This window comes from Barbus barbus, assembly GCF_936440315.1.
Source record: "Barbus barbus genome assembly, chromosome: 35".
Taxonomy (NCBI): domain Eukaryota; kingdom Metazoa; phylum Chordata; class Actinopteri; order Cypriniformes; family Cyprinidae; genus Barbus; species Barbus barbus.
Genome location: NC_136763.1, coordinates 25,703,948 through 25,719,309, shown reverse-complemented (window position 1 = coordinate 25,719,309; position 15,362 = coordinate 25,703,948). Strand labels below are relative to the sequence as shown.

At 39.9% G+C, this 15,362-nt stretch overlaps 1 protein-coding gene across 1 annotated transcript in view; it reads left to right on the top strand.

Annotated features, from left to right (window-relative positions):
- Window positions 1-15,362, top strand: part of LOC306855133 (low-density lipoprotein receptor-related protein 1-like) — a 215,270-nt gene that overhangs the window by 27,412 nt on the left and 172,496 nt on the right. The gene's annotated exons all lie outside the window — the stretch shown is intronic.

The window sequence follows — 15,362 nt, the reverse complement described above, 5'->3', positions numbered from 1 at the left end:
TGCTATAACTCAGGCATACAATATCCGATCTGCCACAAACTTCATATGTTCACAAACATAATATTTGGTCAGTCTAATCTAATCTAGATCTTGAGATTTCGTTAAAGGGCGTGTCCATGGCGGCGTGACAAAGTTTGATGTCTCACCATGGGAATAGAAGTTGTTGTAACTCAGACATAAAATGTGAAATCTGCCCCAAACTTCACACGTTCGATAAGAGTCCTGGCCTGAACACATCTAAAGGCTAATATTCCATTATAATCATAGCGCCACCTGCTGGCAACAGGAAATGGCTTGTTTTATACTAACTCAAACATACTATGTTTAATCTGCATCAAACTTCATATGTTTGATAAATGTGCTGCCCTGAAGATATCTACATGCCAATACCCAGTTATAGTCGTAGCGCCACCAGCTGGCAGCAGAATGTTTGGCACATATACAGTGGCATGCGAAAGTTTGGGAACCCCTTGCAGAATCTGTGAAAATGTGGATAATTTTACCAAAATAAGAGATCATACAAAATGCATGTTATTTTTTATTTAGTACTATCCTGAGTAAGATATTTTCCATAAAAGATGTTTACATATAGTCCACAAGACAAAAAAATTGCTGAAATTATTAAAATAACCACATTCAAAAGTTTGGGAACCCTTGGTTCTTAATACTGTGTGTGGTTACCTGGATGATCTACGACTGTTTTTTTGTTTTGTTTTTGAACATCAGTGAATGTTTGAACCTTTTTTAATTGTTGTGTTTGAGTCCCTCAATCATCCTCAGTGTGAAAAGGTGGATCTCAAAATCATACAGTCACTGCTGGAAAGGGTTCAAATATGCAAAAGATGATGGAAAACTGAAGATTCTGCAGGACCTGGAGGATTTTTCTGAAGAACAGTGCTCAGTTGAACTGTTCAGAACAAACAAGGGACTCATGAACAACCATCACAAAACAAAAAAACAGTCGTAGATCATCCAGGTAACCACACACAGTATTAAGAACCAAGGGTTCCCAAACTTTTGAATGTGGTTATTTTAATAATTTCAGCAATTTTTTTGTCTTGTGGACTATATGTAAACATCTTTTATGGAAAATATCTTACTCAGGACAGTACTAAATAAAAAATAACATGCATTTTGTATGATCCATCTTATTTTGGTAAAATTATCCACATTTTCACAGATTCTGCAAGGGGTTCCCAAACTTTCGATCCCCACTTTAAATGACATTGACATATTCCTCCTGTATTTATCACTTTAAATGCATATTGCTCACCGTTCCCTATTTTCCTAAGGCAACCGAGCCCTGATCTCACAGTGGAACTCTGACCCGCTGTGCTGAGATGAGAAGAGTCTGTTGTATAACATCTGACAGCTGGAAAAATTAACCGAGCATAAAATATCAGCCCTGTGTTTAGCTTTAGAGGTTAAATTCTTCAAAATGCTTAATCATTTATACAACGACTTGGTTGGCTGACTCATTGCGCATTGAAGAGTTCAATATCTGTGCTATTTAAATGCAGAATGAATGATTTTCTCCCTCTAGCACAAAGAGAGTCAGCTGCAGTCTTTGTAAGAGGTGGTAAATCTGCTTCAAATCAGACATGCCTAATTAAACAGGTGGATTAGGCCTATTTTTTTTTCCACAGGGCATTTAACCTGATCTGTCTCGGATCTGTTATTGGTATTTCTTCATCCCTTGCTTTTAATCTTGCAGTACCTGATCATTTATTTTAACTGTAGATTTTGTTCTAAGATGAAAAACTTGAAACAATGAAATTTAGCATGATACAATAAGTTTTATTACTCAAAAGGAGTATTTTTTAAACCAAATTATAAATGTGACTTGCACTCTACTTCCTCTAAATTCCTCTAAATCACTGTGAAACCTATTAGCAAATTACTGCCACCACAGCAACACATCAGTGTCTACTTTCACAATATTGCCTCTTTATGCCTATTTACAATCATTACTAACATTAACACAGAACAGTTCTGACCTATCAGGTCCAGTCCATCTGATTTAAGCTACTGTGCTTATTACTTTATGTTGCTATACTTACACATGTCAATTGATATCTTGTGGAGTCCCCCAAGGCTCAATTCTGGGTTCTTTATTGTTTTTTTTTTTACATTTATATGCTTCAATCATTTAGTACTCTGCTGGAATGGACAGAGAACATACATTAATGGTTGTATTTGAAATTTATACAACTGAATTAATATTGAGTATTCTCAGAGAAACATATATTATGCCTTATGTAGACTCCTTGTTTCTGAAGCCCCATAATCACATCAAGCATTTAGGAAGCGTATTTAACATCAACTTCAGTTTTAAGAAACCCTTAGCACTGTTTATAAAACAGCATATTATCATCTCTGTTACATCTCGGAAGTAGGCAAGATTCTCTCCCCTACTGAAAGTGAGAAACTTATTCACACATTTTATGCAAGATTTAACTACCGCAGAAATGTTTTGACTGGCTTATCAAAGAGTTTAACGCAGCTGCACGAACACTGATACTCGACTGAGGTATCACATTAAATCTCTTCAGTGGCTACATGGATCCCATGTTTTCATTTTGTGTTTACTGAAGCTGATCATAGTACATTTTTACTACATAATTTACTAAATTTTAAAACTATGAACACACACACATTGGGTTTCCATGTTTTATGGTGACATTCCATATCAGTAATGGTTTTTATACTGTACAAACTGCCATAAGCCTACCCCTCACATAACTTTCGGCATTTATAGAGTTTCATATAGGATTTTTCTGCATGATTTACAAACTGTTTTCCTTATGGGGACCAAGGATTTGGATATTATCGTCTTTGTTGGGACATTTTGTCCCCATAACATAGCAAAAACCTGAACCACACACACAAACAAACACACTTATGTGTGTTATGGATTTTCAAATTTATGTAGTATAGATCTGGGACAAAGGTGAAATTATAAAATCTATACAAAGACAAAGTAGCAAAAATAAATGATTGTTTTAATAAATATTAACCCCTAGTACCGCAGACAAAGGAAAGTTTGTTATATTGTCCTATAGCATGTACAGTGCCCTCCAAAAGTATTGGAACAGTAAAGACAAAATTGCTCTGTTGGCTGTGGAGTCAAGACATATACAAATATGATTAAAAAATTAATATGAGACAAAAATACAGAATGTCACATTTTATTATTGGGTGATTCAACATATAGATGTTTTACCAGCTAAGAAGTTCAGCACTTTTAGAGTTTCATCCCTCTATCTGATGTGAGCATAAGTATTGGAACAGTTGCCTCACAGGTCTTTCTAAGTGATCAGCGGTGTCCTGTTGCATTAATTCTTCAGATATTAAAAGCAGGGAATTATCAGTTATATCCATTGCTTCTGCATTCTGAATCTTGCATTCGATGATGACACACACAAACCAGGATGAAGATGAGGGAGCTGACTTCGATGCTAAAAGAAAAGAGGAAGTCAGTTAGAGCTCTAGCAAAAACAAAGGGCATGGAGAAATCAAGAGTTTGGAAACCACCAGCGACACCAGGAACCAACAACGACCTGATCGGCTGAGAAAACAACAGTAGTTGATGACGGACAAATCATAAAAGCTGTGAAAATGAATCCTAAAAGACGTGTCTGTAAAATCACCAACAACTTCCAGAAAGCTGGGGTGATGCTCTGAAATTTTCTCAGGAGACTTTGTGTCACGAATCTGGTCCATGCACTTCCTGTTAATCACCACCAGAGGTCACCCAGTCACCGCATGGACTCTTGTATTTCACTACAATCCCCATCATTCATTGCACTGAAGTTTAATGTTAGTTTAAAGGATTTTATGGACTATGCTTTGCTGTGTGCTGACTCTTCGTTCACTGTAGGTGTCGTAGAAGAGGAACGCGATACCGCATCTGTGACTGAGATGGCAGACGCACCAGAATGCACTCACAAAATGGCAGCCACAACATCTGCTCACGTCATGCCTGCCAAGCCAGAGTCTGCTCACGTCATGCCTGCCAAGCCAGAGTCTGCTCACGTCATGCCTGCCAAGCCAGAGTCTGCTCACGTCATGCCTGCCAGAATCCCATCACGTCACCACTGATCTACCAGAATCTCTTCACATCACCACTGATCTGCCAGAGTCTCGTCACATCTCAGCGGATCGTCGAGAGTCAAGTCACGTCTCAGCGGATCTTCTGGAGTCTCTTCACGTCACCGCTGACCATCCAGAGCCACGTCACGTCACAGCTGATCATCTAGAGTCTTGTGACATTCTGTCCGTTGCACCCAAATCTTCAAGGCCAGTTCTTCAGTACCCCAGACTGGCATCCAGCGTGGAGGATCCACCACTGGTGTCAGTACAAGCAGCTGGTATCCCTAAACCATTCCCTATCCCCTCGAGTCCTTATGTTCCTAAACTGATTCCCCCATCTGAGGCGCTTCCCCTGGTGGGGATCGCTTTTTGGTGTGTTTGGGCTGCATACACCACCACCGAACGTCCAGAGGTAACGATGGCCACTATTATGTCTTCAGAGGTGGCTGATGCTGCAGAACACCCTGAGATAGTGATGCTCGTTGCCGTGTTGCCTGAAGTGATTGTACCTGCTGCAGATTCTCCCAAGGAGGCAGCGGATGCTGCAGAACCTCCTGAAGCCATCTATGAATCCTCGTCCTGCCCTGTCACGACTATGGAGATCGTCTGTGAATCCTCGCCCTGCCCTGTCACGGCTATGGAGGCCGTCTGTGAATCCTCGTCCTGCCCTGTCATGGCTATGGAGGACATCTGTGAATCCTCGTCCTGCCCTGTCACGGCTATAGAGGCCATCTGTGAACTCTTGCCCTGCTTTGAACTGGCCACAGAGGCCGTTTTTGAACCTTTGCCCTGCTCCGAACTGGCCGAGGAGGCCATCTCTGAACTATCACTCTGTTCTGAACTAGTCAAGGTCCCAGTCCCTGCCATGGTCTTCAGGCCTGTCTGCTCCACTGAGGTGGCCTTCTCAGGTCTGGTGGTCTTCAGTTCTGCCGTGGAGGTCGGCTGTCTCGCTCTGGTGGTCTTCTGTCCCGCTCTGGAGATCTTCTGCTCTGCTGTGGTGGTCTTCTGCTTCATCTGCTCAGATCTGGTGGTCATCTGCTCCGCCGTGGTGGTCTTCTGCTCCGGTCTGGTGGTCTTTTGCTCTGCCGTGGTGGTCTTCTGCTCCGATCTGGTTGTTTCCTGCTCCATCTGCTCTGCCATGGAGATCTTCTGTTCCACCCTGTTGGGCTCACGTCCCATTGGCTCTGCCCTGGTGGACTCCTGTTCCGTCTGCTCCACCCTGGTGGGTCCCTGCTCTGTTGGCCCTGTCCTGGCCTCTGGCTCTGCCCAGGTTTCCTGCTCTGCCGTCTCTGCCTCGGTCCCCGGCCACTCCACTTCCACATGGACCTGGCCCTCCATCCCTCCCCCTGTTCCGCCTCCACTCCACCGCCCACCATGGCCTTCCTCTTGCTAGATGCCGTGTATTGTATTGCGTTTATCACTCTCTTAGCGATAGCTACTCTATGGAGCCCAAGTCATAGTCATAGTCTTGCCTTGCTTTACCTTGTGTGTTCTCTTGTGTTTTGACTCCTGCCCATGTTTTCTGGATTTACCAGGGCTCCAAACTGCGACTAAAATGGTCGCATTTGCGACCAAATATATTTATTTGCGAGTGAAATTTCTGCCAAGGTCGCCATTGGCGACAATACAAATTTATTCCCTTTGATTGTAAAATTTGCATCCTACGTGCATGTTTTATAACCAGTAGCCTATCGTTTCATTTGTTTTGTTAACGTCATGAAATGAGATGCTTTGTGTGAAAGTTTCACTGAGTGAAAGCGCCAAAATATGAACGGGTAAAGAGACTGTCACCTTTCCACCCCAGAAAAAAATGTCAAAGCGAAAAATATCTGACAACTTCAAGCAATCCTCATCTCTGTCAAGCACCAGCACGGATGACACACCTGCTAACAAAAAAGCAGGCTCCAGCAGCTGTGCCAGCACGAGCGTGCTAGAGAACGCCAGAGACACAGGGATTCATCTTTCCACATCAGTCAATGAACACCGTGCCGAAAGACATTTCAAAACATCATGGATTCAGGAGTTTTCTTGGCTGAGGTATGATCACGAGACACAAAAAATATTTTGTGACTTTTGTTCAAGAGCGGGCAAAGAAATAGCGGGGAAAACGGAGTTCATTACAGGAACTAACCATTTCAAAAAAGAGACTATGAGAAAACACGGGGACAGTCACAAACATAAAAATGCACGTGATCACATAATCACGAAGAATGCTCCACAGACTACACCGTTAGCATGTGCAGTTTCTCGTGCATGCGAGCTGCGGGACGAAAAGGAATGGAAGGAGTTAAAAATGAAATTTAACACAGCCTATATGATCGCACGGGAAGAGCTGCCGTTCAATAAATTTAGTTCACAGATATTATTAATGAGAAAAAAACGGACTTGATGTGAGCAAACCGTATGATAACGACACATCTTGTGCTGAGTTTATAGGATGCATTGCATATGAGATCAAAGAACAAGCACTGACAGACGCACAGACAGCTAATTACATCTCCATTATCACTGACTTTGGCACAGACGTTTCTGGGAAAGACAATGTTATTGCATACTGCAGGAACATTTCTGCAGGTGTGGCAGTGAACAGGTTTATTGGTTTAACTGAGCTTGAACACTGCCATGCACATGGAGTATTAGATCAAATAAAATGCTTGTTTAGTGATGCTAAACAAACTGATCGTGATTGGTGGCAGAAGAAGATTACTGCATTTGGAGCAGATGGGGCTGCCGTTAACATGGATGCTCGAGGAGGAGTAGGTGCTCTCTTAAGAGAAGAAATAGGACAGCACATTCTTTCCTTTCACTGTATGCCACACAGACTGGAATTAGCCATGCTGGATGTTCAGAAGTCTGTTCCAGTGATTGAAAATATCTATGACTTGCTACAGCTAATATGGAAAACATACAATTTTAGCCCCAAAAGCAAGCGTGAGTTGAAAGCCATTGGTATGGAGTTAGGCTGTGTCATACGAACACCTTCTGCTGTGAAGACCCAGCGCTGGCTGCCTCACATTTACAGAGCCCTTTCTGTTTTTCTTGCATCTGATCAGACTGCAGGCCAGGGCCAATATACAGCTGTGCACTTCCACATGCAACACCTTGCTGCCTCATCCAAAAACACTGAAATAACAGGAAGAGCAAAAACACATCTCACAACAAATGGAAAAGTTGCCTTTTGTGGGGTTTTGTCACTTTCTCCATGACCTGTTTGGAGAAATCTCAAAGTTGAGTCTTGTGCTTCAGAAGAACTCGCTTATTCTACCTCAGGCTAAAGCATTCCTGTGTTTGTACAATCAAGGGAATGAAGGACAAACCAGTGAGAAATGGAAAGTTGGAGGAATTTCTCAGTCACACAAACTTAAATTCAGTTTCTCAGCATGAAAATGTGGTGCAGCAGGACAAAGCCCAAAGAGAAAAACAGACCAGAAGGCAGAAAAAAGCAGCCTCATCTGACTACGTGGGCATTTCCTTTCAAAACATACAGCTGAAAGGCTGTGATCTCCAAGGTTTCAGTGAAGAACTAAACCACCTCATTGATGAAACTGTAGACATTACAGTTAAGGAGCTTGAAAGGAGGTTTGAAATAATGAGAGGCAACACACAGCACAAAAACACACAAGGGACAGAGATCATTCAATGCTTCTCAATCTTTGTCATGATTCTTGGCCAGACGACATCTACACTTTTGGGGTAAATTAAATTGACACACTGCTGAAATGGTATCAAGACATCTTGCTGAAAAATGGATGTGACATCAGTGCTGTACAGGCAGAATGGAGATTGCTGAAAACCCTTGTAAAAGGACAGTTTTCAGATAAATCCTATTGCAGCTTGTGGGAAGTCCTACTAACAAAAGAGCCCTACTGCACAGATTTCCAGAATGTTTTGCATCTAGTTGAGATAATGCTTGTCCTACCAATTTCGGCTGCTCAGTGTGAACGTGGCTTTTCAGCTCAAAACAGGATAAAATCTAAAGTACGCAATTCACTCCATGTGTCAACCTTGGAAGATTTGATCAGGATCAGCACTGAAGGCCCATCACTTGAACAGTTTGATCCTGAACCATGTGTCAAACACTGGCTTTCTGCAAAAAAGAAGAGGAGACGGCCAAACTACACTCTGTGGCCAAGTGATTTGGACATAATCATGGTCAGTGGCAGTGACACTGGCTCAGATTCTGCGTAAAAAAATATATTTGACTGTATATCGTTCATAAGTTGGAAGTGATATTCAGTTCCCAAATAAGCTTCAGTTCCCAAATAAGCTTAAGTTCCCAGAACATTCACAAGATGAAAATGCTGAAACTGTAAGAAGAGGAGAGACTCTTATTTGCCTGTTTTTTTCCCCTTTAGGAGCCAATGGCTCCTTAATTGATTTTTTTTTTGCCTTGCCATTCGGACTCTGTTTGCACCTCGATTGGATTATTGCTCTCGTAACTGGATTACCCCTTCTGTCAAGCCCCTTGGATATTGTACGCCGATCGCCGACCACGCCTGTTTACTTGAGTACTCTTCTGTCTTGCCCTCTCTATACCTGTTTGCTGTTTGTTCGACCCTGCCTGTTATTGACCATGCCTGTAAATAAAAGCTTTCACTTGGATCCGCACGTCTCACATCTTGTTCACCCCGTTACACTTTGACACAGAATTACAGATGCTACACAGCAAGATGCAAACCTCTATCCAGCATCAAAAATAGAAAGGCAAGATTAGAGTTTGCAAAAAAGCACAAAGGTGAGCCAGAAGAGTTTTGGAACTGTGTTTATGGACCGATGAGACAAAGATGAACCTTTATCTAAGTGATGGGAAAGCAAATATGTGGAGAAGAAAAGGGAATTGCAAATGATCCCAAGCATACAGCCTCATCTGCAAAGCATGGTGGAGGTGGTGTCATGGCATGGGCATGCATGGCTGCCTCCGGAACAGGCCCTGTCAACTTTACTGATGACTTAATGTATGATGACAGTAGCAGAATGAAGTTGGAAGGGTACAAAACCATCTTGCCAACAAATATTCAAGAAAATGCCACCAGATTCATTGGGAAGTGCTTCATATTGCATCCGGACAATGACCCAAAACACCCTGCCAGTTCAGTCAAGGAATTTATAAGAGCAAAGAAATGGAAAGTCTTAGATTGCCCAAGTCAATCTCCAGATTTAAATCTGATTGAACATGAATTTCACCAGCTGAAGAGGAGAGGAAAGGCAGAAACTCCCCAAAACAAGCAACAATTGGAATTGGCTGCATTAAAGGCTGGGAAAAGTATTTCAAAGGATGAGAGCAAGAGTCTGGTGATGTCTATGGGTCACAGACTCACTGCTGTGATTGTGTGCAAGGGATCTGCAACTAAATAATAGCTTTTAATCTTTTATATCTGCCTTATGTTCAGCTGTCCCAATACTTATGCTCACATTAATGAGTGGGATGAACTCTAAAAGTGCTGTTCTTTTTATTTGGTACAACATGTATGTGTTGAATCACCCAATAATAAAATGTGACATTCTGTAGTTTTGTCTCATATTCATCTTTTAATCATATTTGCAAATGTCTTGAATCCACAGCCAACAGAGCAGTTTTGTCTTTACTGTTCCAGTACTTATGGAGGGCACTGTATGTATTGAGAAGGTAAATTGTGAAAACTTTGTCTCTTCATATTTCACTGATGAGTGTATGTTAAACTTCTCACTGAAATGACTGATATATCATCTGGGTGAAGAGACTCGCTTCTGATATGTTGCTTAACTTTTATTTAACCCAGTACTTTTTACACACACACACACATGTGTATAATATATATATATATAAGAACATTAAAACTAATGTCATGGAAATGTTATAGTTTTTTTAATGGTATTTTACTGGTATTTTTAATGGCATTTTAAAATAGACAAGGTTCTCTGAGGTTAAGCATTCTGGGTTTCTAATGGGTTTAAGTGTCCCAGCTGCCTAAACACTTCGATGATCTCTAGAGAGATGATCTTTAACAGGGGTCCAAAATAAAGATCCATTCTGACAGAGACTAAGCCATCAAACAGACCCCTTCACCGAATTATCTTCAGATTGATCCAGGGGCAAGAAGAATTTCAGAAGCAGCCTGCCAGTTCACACTCTTGGATTGGCCTTCAAACATTCAGCCATGATGGTATGTGGCTGGTTGGCGTGATGTTGTGAGGCTTCAAGAGGTCACGTCCGGTTCTCATTCATGATGTGAAATGGATTCTTGTTATGGATCATTAATTTCAGCTGGAAACCATGGACATCTAGGGTGGGACTGAGGAGAAACAATTGTTAAAGAAACACATGTTAGTAATATTTACTGTGGTAAGGTCTTTTGCTCGGTCTGTCCAGAACACACGCAATGAGCAAAGCCTCTGTTGTGGGCCATAGTTGTGTTCTATACGACACGAACTGTAACCATGTTTGTGATTACTTATGGAATCTAAAACAAATGTGCCCCTCTGACATCAGTTAGGGAATGTTTCATGTCTGTGTAGAAAATTTTATTTGGCAAAAGAAGCTGTGATCACGGCTGATGATCCGTCTCATGTGTGGAAACGTTCTTGTGTTATGTTTGGGCTGCTTTGAAGGTAATGAACAATTAAGGAGAGTAGTAAGACATGCATTGATCTTATCACGCATGAATGCACCGGGGACCTGGAACGGCCCATTACCGTGCTATTATATGCAAGAGTTGCCTGACATGGACAATTTGAGTTGTAGATTTCCCTGATATGAGTCTTGGAGGTCAGGTGTTGGGATATATGCAGAAAAATATACATTTAGCTAAATACATTACTTTTACTATTGCTCACACTTAAGGATAAATAGAACCATAAGTATTGAATTTTGATGCGTAGTGACTCATCCTGTACCATCTGACAACCTAAAACATGAGACTTGTTGAGAAGAAGGGATATTGTGTGTCAGACATGCAATTTTCACCTGGCAGATGAAAATATTCCACTTGCATTGAAGCAGAGACCTTAGCCATAGCTACATGGCTTTAGCACATATTTTGTTCTCTAATGATGTTTTATACATTTGAACAATGCATTTTTCACCAGATCCCTGCCTGCTACCCTGATAAACATCATAGTTTTATACAAACTGTATCTGCCGAATCAGCTTTGGGTCTCAGTTTCAAAACAGTGCTTTTATCAGAACGTATGTTTATTTACAGCGTATAGCATGAGGGCACTGACTCAACACACTTCAGTTCATATGTAGCTGATTGAATATAAGCTAATTACAGCGCTGGCACTAGACAAGCTATTGCTTACTGTAATACTGTATCCCTCAGTGCAATGTGCTCAACATAGTGTTTAAAAGGGGGTTGACCTTGTGAAATTCTAATTTTTATGTTTTTTGATTACATACTCTTGCATTATTTGGACTGAAATGTTGAGATATTGCACAAAAATGAAAAATCTCCTTTTTTTTCAATGATAACTGGATGCCACACACATTAAAATGCTGAGGGAGTAAACCATATTATTTTGAAAAGATAGTAGACAGTATACAGTACAGTGCTATGGGCCAGTATTCAGGAAGCCAGTATTCCATTCTGAACACAGCTGGTGTATTGTATGTGTAACTGCAGTATGGTTTGTTTTCCAGCCAGATGACAGTTAAAGATTTATTATATGGCTGAGCGGTGGTGGGTTTGGGTAAACCACAGACTACAGAATAGAAACTAGTCTAAATTTGACCAGAAGTTGTACAGAGAAACTTTCACATATATATATTTATTACGTTTATTTTTGAGTCAATTTCTGTTGCTTTGTTTATTGACAGTTTGAAATATGAACTACTGTTTTAAATAAAACTGCCAATTTACAACATATCCATATTTACAATACAGTAAGCTGATGACTTCAATTAATGGCTTTCCAGCAATGTTAAACAATAAAATGAATAAATTATGAAAAACAAAACAACTATCAAAACAACAAATTATCAAAAATGTTGAGAAAGTAAAATACAAAAACAACAGATTCATTGTGGATTCCTGTGAATTATTAATGGGATATATCGTAAATTAAATTGGGAGAACAGACCACATATGTGCAGTATATGTTGTCTTTTTCATATTATTACAGCGGAATGCAAAGGGAAAAAAGAAAATAATCACGAGGAAAAGAATGCAGAGACTGAAAAGAGCTCTTGACATAGATATTCTTATTATAACGTCACGTTAAAACACCAAGCGTTACGTTATTCTCATGATGGCTGAAAATAAAACATGATGGAAAATGGACAGCTCATTCAGTCGAACAGACGAATAAGCTTTATTTGTAGGGCAACCTTATGATTTGAAATGATTTGTTTTGAATGGAAGTTCCCCAAACCGCAGTAGGCTTGTTAGGAATAAGGTGGATACAAAATTACAAAACGCCTGATATTTAATGCAAATACCTTTGTTATTAGAGCTCAGTTCAGCCTTTCAGATAAAATCTGCCTTCACTAAATATTTGACCCTTGCCCTAAATTGTTTTACCTGGATTAAGTTTTACTCATATGGAACTTCAAGCATCTGTTACCTATAAATAAGAGAAATAAACTAGCTATCAGCATGTGAAAGCCACAGTCTTTATATTTCAAAATCTCACTCTTTGCCTCATTTGTCTGAGTGGCATGTGGTCTTGTCACAGGGGCCCCAGGTCACGTTTCCCATGTGATGGGTCTTATTCCAGAGTTTTCCATGTGGCTGAGGTTTTCTGACCGAGCGTTTCCCCTTTGACGAGAGTTTCCACCTCCGGATCCTCTGGAACGCCACATGTGATCATAATATTACAAGAGGCTTATGGTCTCAGCACACGCCCGTGCAAGGTGTCCACAATCCCTCATGCTTACAGGACCCCTGGGAGAGCAACAATGCCAAAGCTAGGCTTTCTAATGTCCCAGAACAGCTGCAGTTTTTAAGGTTTCAAACTATTTTGTAAGATTATTCAAAGCTTCTTGCCCTAAAGACAGCTTTTTTTTGTGAGTTTTTTCCATAAACATCTAAAATTACAGTGAGGTAGAGAGTGTGTAAAGTGAATGAGTGTAAACTTGAAAATGAAAACCAAACATGTCTGGGATTTTGTGTTACACATATGAACTCAATTATGAAGAATGAGGCATTGGAGATGCTTTTTGCTGTTGTACATGAGTTTGGCAAGATATATTTTCAGTGATTGTTTGTTTTTTCGCGATTTGTCAAAAGTGGTGGAAATATTTCCCACCTGTCCTACATGTAAATGACATCTGTGTTCCTTTCATTAGCTATTTAATATTATTGTTTTACATACAGTAATTTATGAAGAAGAAGAATTTTACAAAGCATATTTACTGTTTATAAACTATGAAGGGAAAATAATTACACTTAAGATGAGGGTTTTGTATGTATTTATGACAAATTTGTGATTTCCATGCCTGAGAAATCATGGAAATTAACAGAATCCTTTAAAAGTTATGGAAACACCATGGAATACTATTTATTTATTTTTTCTAGTTATGCTCCGAAATTGCTAGAATTTGCTGTTTGTGTGAAAGATGTAAAATATGTATTTTGATTTAAAAATATTTAACTACTTCTTGAAAAGTCTGGAAAATTAATTGGCTAAAAGGTTGCGATGTTGTAATTTACAGTAGTTTCAGGATTGGATGGAATGATGAGGAGTTTAGTAAGGAGAATGCCAATATTATTAGTTTAAAAGCGCACGAAGACTCTCTATTATAAATAGAGTACATTTGGACAAATGTATTTGTCAGTACAAACACAGTCTGCATGGTTTCTTTTGAGTAAAAATCACTTAAAGTCACTCCAACACCTGAGGGTTTTTCAAAAGACTTTCAAGTTTTTGTTTTTTTTCGGAAAATGACATTTTTAATGCATTTCCATTCAGATGTCTACAGCAAAGTTCAGAAAATCATGTTGAATCTATCTCATCTCATGAGCTGTTTAAAATTCTGTGTGAATCTGCTGCCTCCCATATTCCTGCAGTCTCCTTCTGCCCTAAACACTGCACCATCATCCCAGGAGCAGTGCATGATACAGACCTGTTGCCTATATATATATGAATATATGTGGTCATGAAGTCTTTTGAGAGACTGAAAAACATCACTGGACCCTTGCTGGACCTCTTTCAGTTTCTCTTTGAACAATGCTAACCATGACAGCCCAGGGGCTTATGGAAGATCCTTTACTAATGTCTGGACCTCTGAACACCCTACTGTCGAGATTTGGAAGTTGCAGATGGTTTATGGTCATCAGACACAGAACTTTCTGGTTTGCTTCGGGTCCAAGTTGGACAAAAGAATGCTTTAACAAATCTTGAGGATTGCTGAGAGAAAGACTGGTGTCCCGTGACCCTCCTGCAGGACGTTTACACCTCCAGAATGAGGCAGAACAAATCATTACAGATAGCACATTCCCAGATCCCAACGTATTTTAGCTCTAACCCTCTGGCAGGCTCTACCGAGCACTAAGCACCAGAACAACAGAAAAAGAGCGGCAGTGTTACCAAGTACTTTCACACTGTTGCTGCGCATTAAAGGGGTTTTGATGAAGGGGGCCCCTGATAGAGAAGAAACCCTTAGTTTGGGGCTAGTTTTGAATAGCGGTTACACTGGTTTTCTTTTGCAGACCTGGCAACCCTGGTATTTAAGAAGCATTTAATAGGTTCTATCAACAGAACAAACACAACTACAAGCCAAGTATACATAGAACACTTAATTGTACTTTTCTTGAAATATATTTCAATCAAAAAAATAAGTACAAGTATAGGTCAAATAGATTTTCTGTATGCTCATCAGTATAAATGTAAACTATATTTAAGAATTTTTGTATTTTTTTTGTATATCTCTCATAAAAGGACTGAAAGTATACTCTCTTGTATACTGTAGCACACTTGAATACACTTTTGTCACCTGTTTTATCCTCTGGCAGGTGAATATAATAAAATAACAAACCAAATGATTTGAGATATAATTCATGTTTGTAGTGCCCTAAAAGTTTCATACTTTTAAAAAAATTTATTTTTTTTTGAAAATCACTAATACTTGCCTAAGCAAATATCACTAATGAGTTGGAACATTTCCTAAATCTTTCATTGTTTGGCGCTGAACTCATTGGTTGAGTCAAAAGTTGACATGCTGCTCAAATAAACAGAAATATTCTGAAAGTGCCGAAGACTCACTTCAAGATGTCAACCTACCAATCTAGTAGACTGAAACTGGGATATGAGAATGTATTTTGACAGAAGACTGTACACATGCGCTTCTTAAA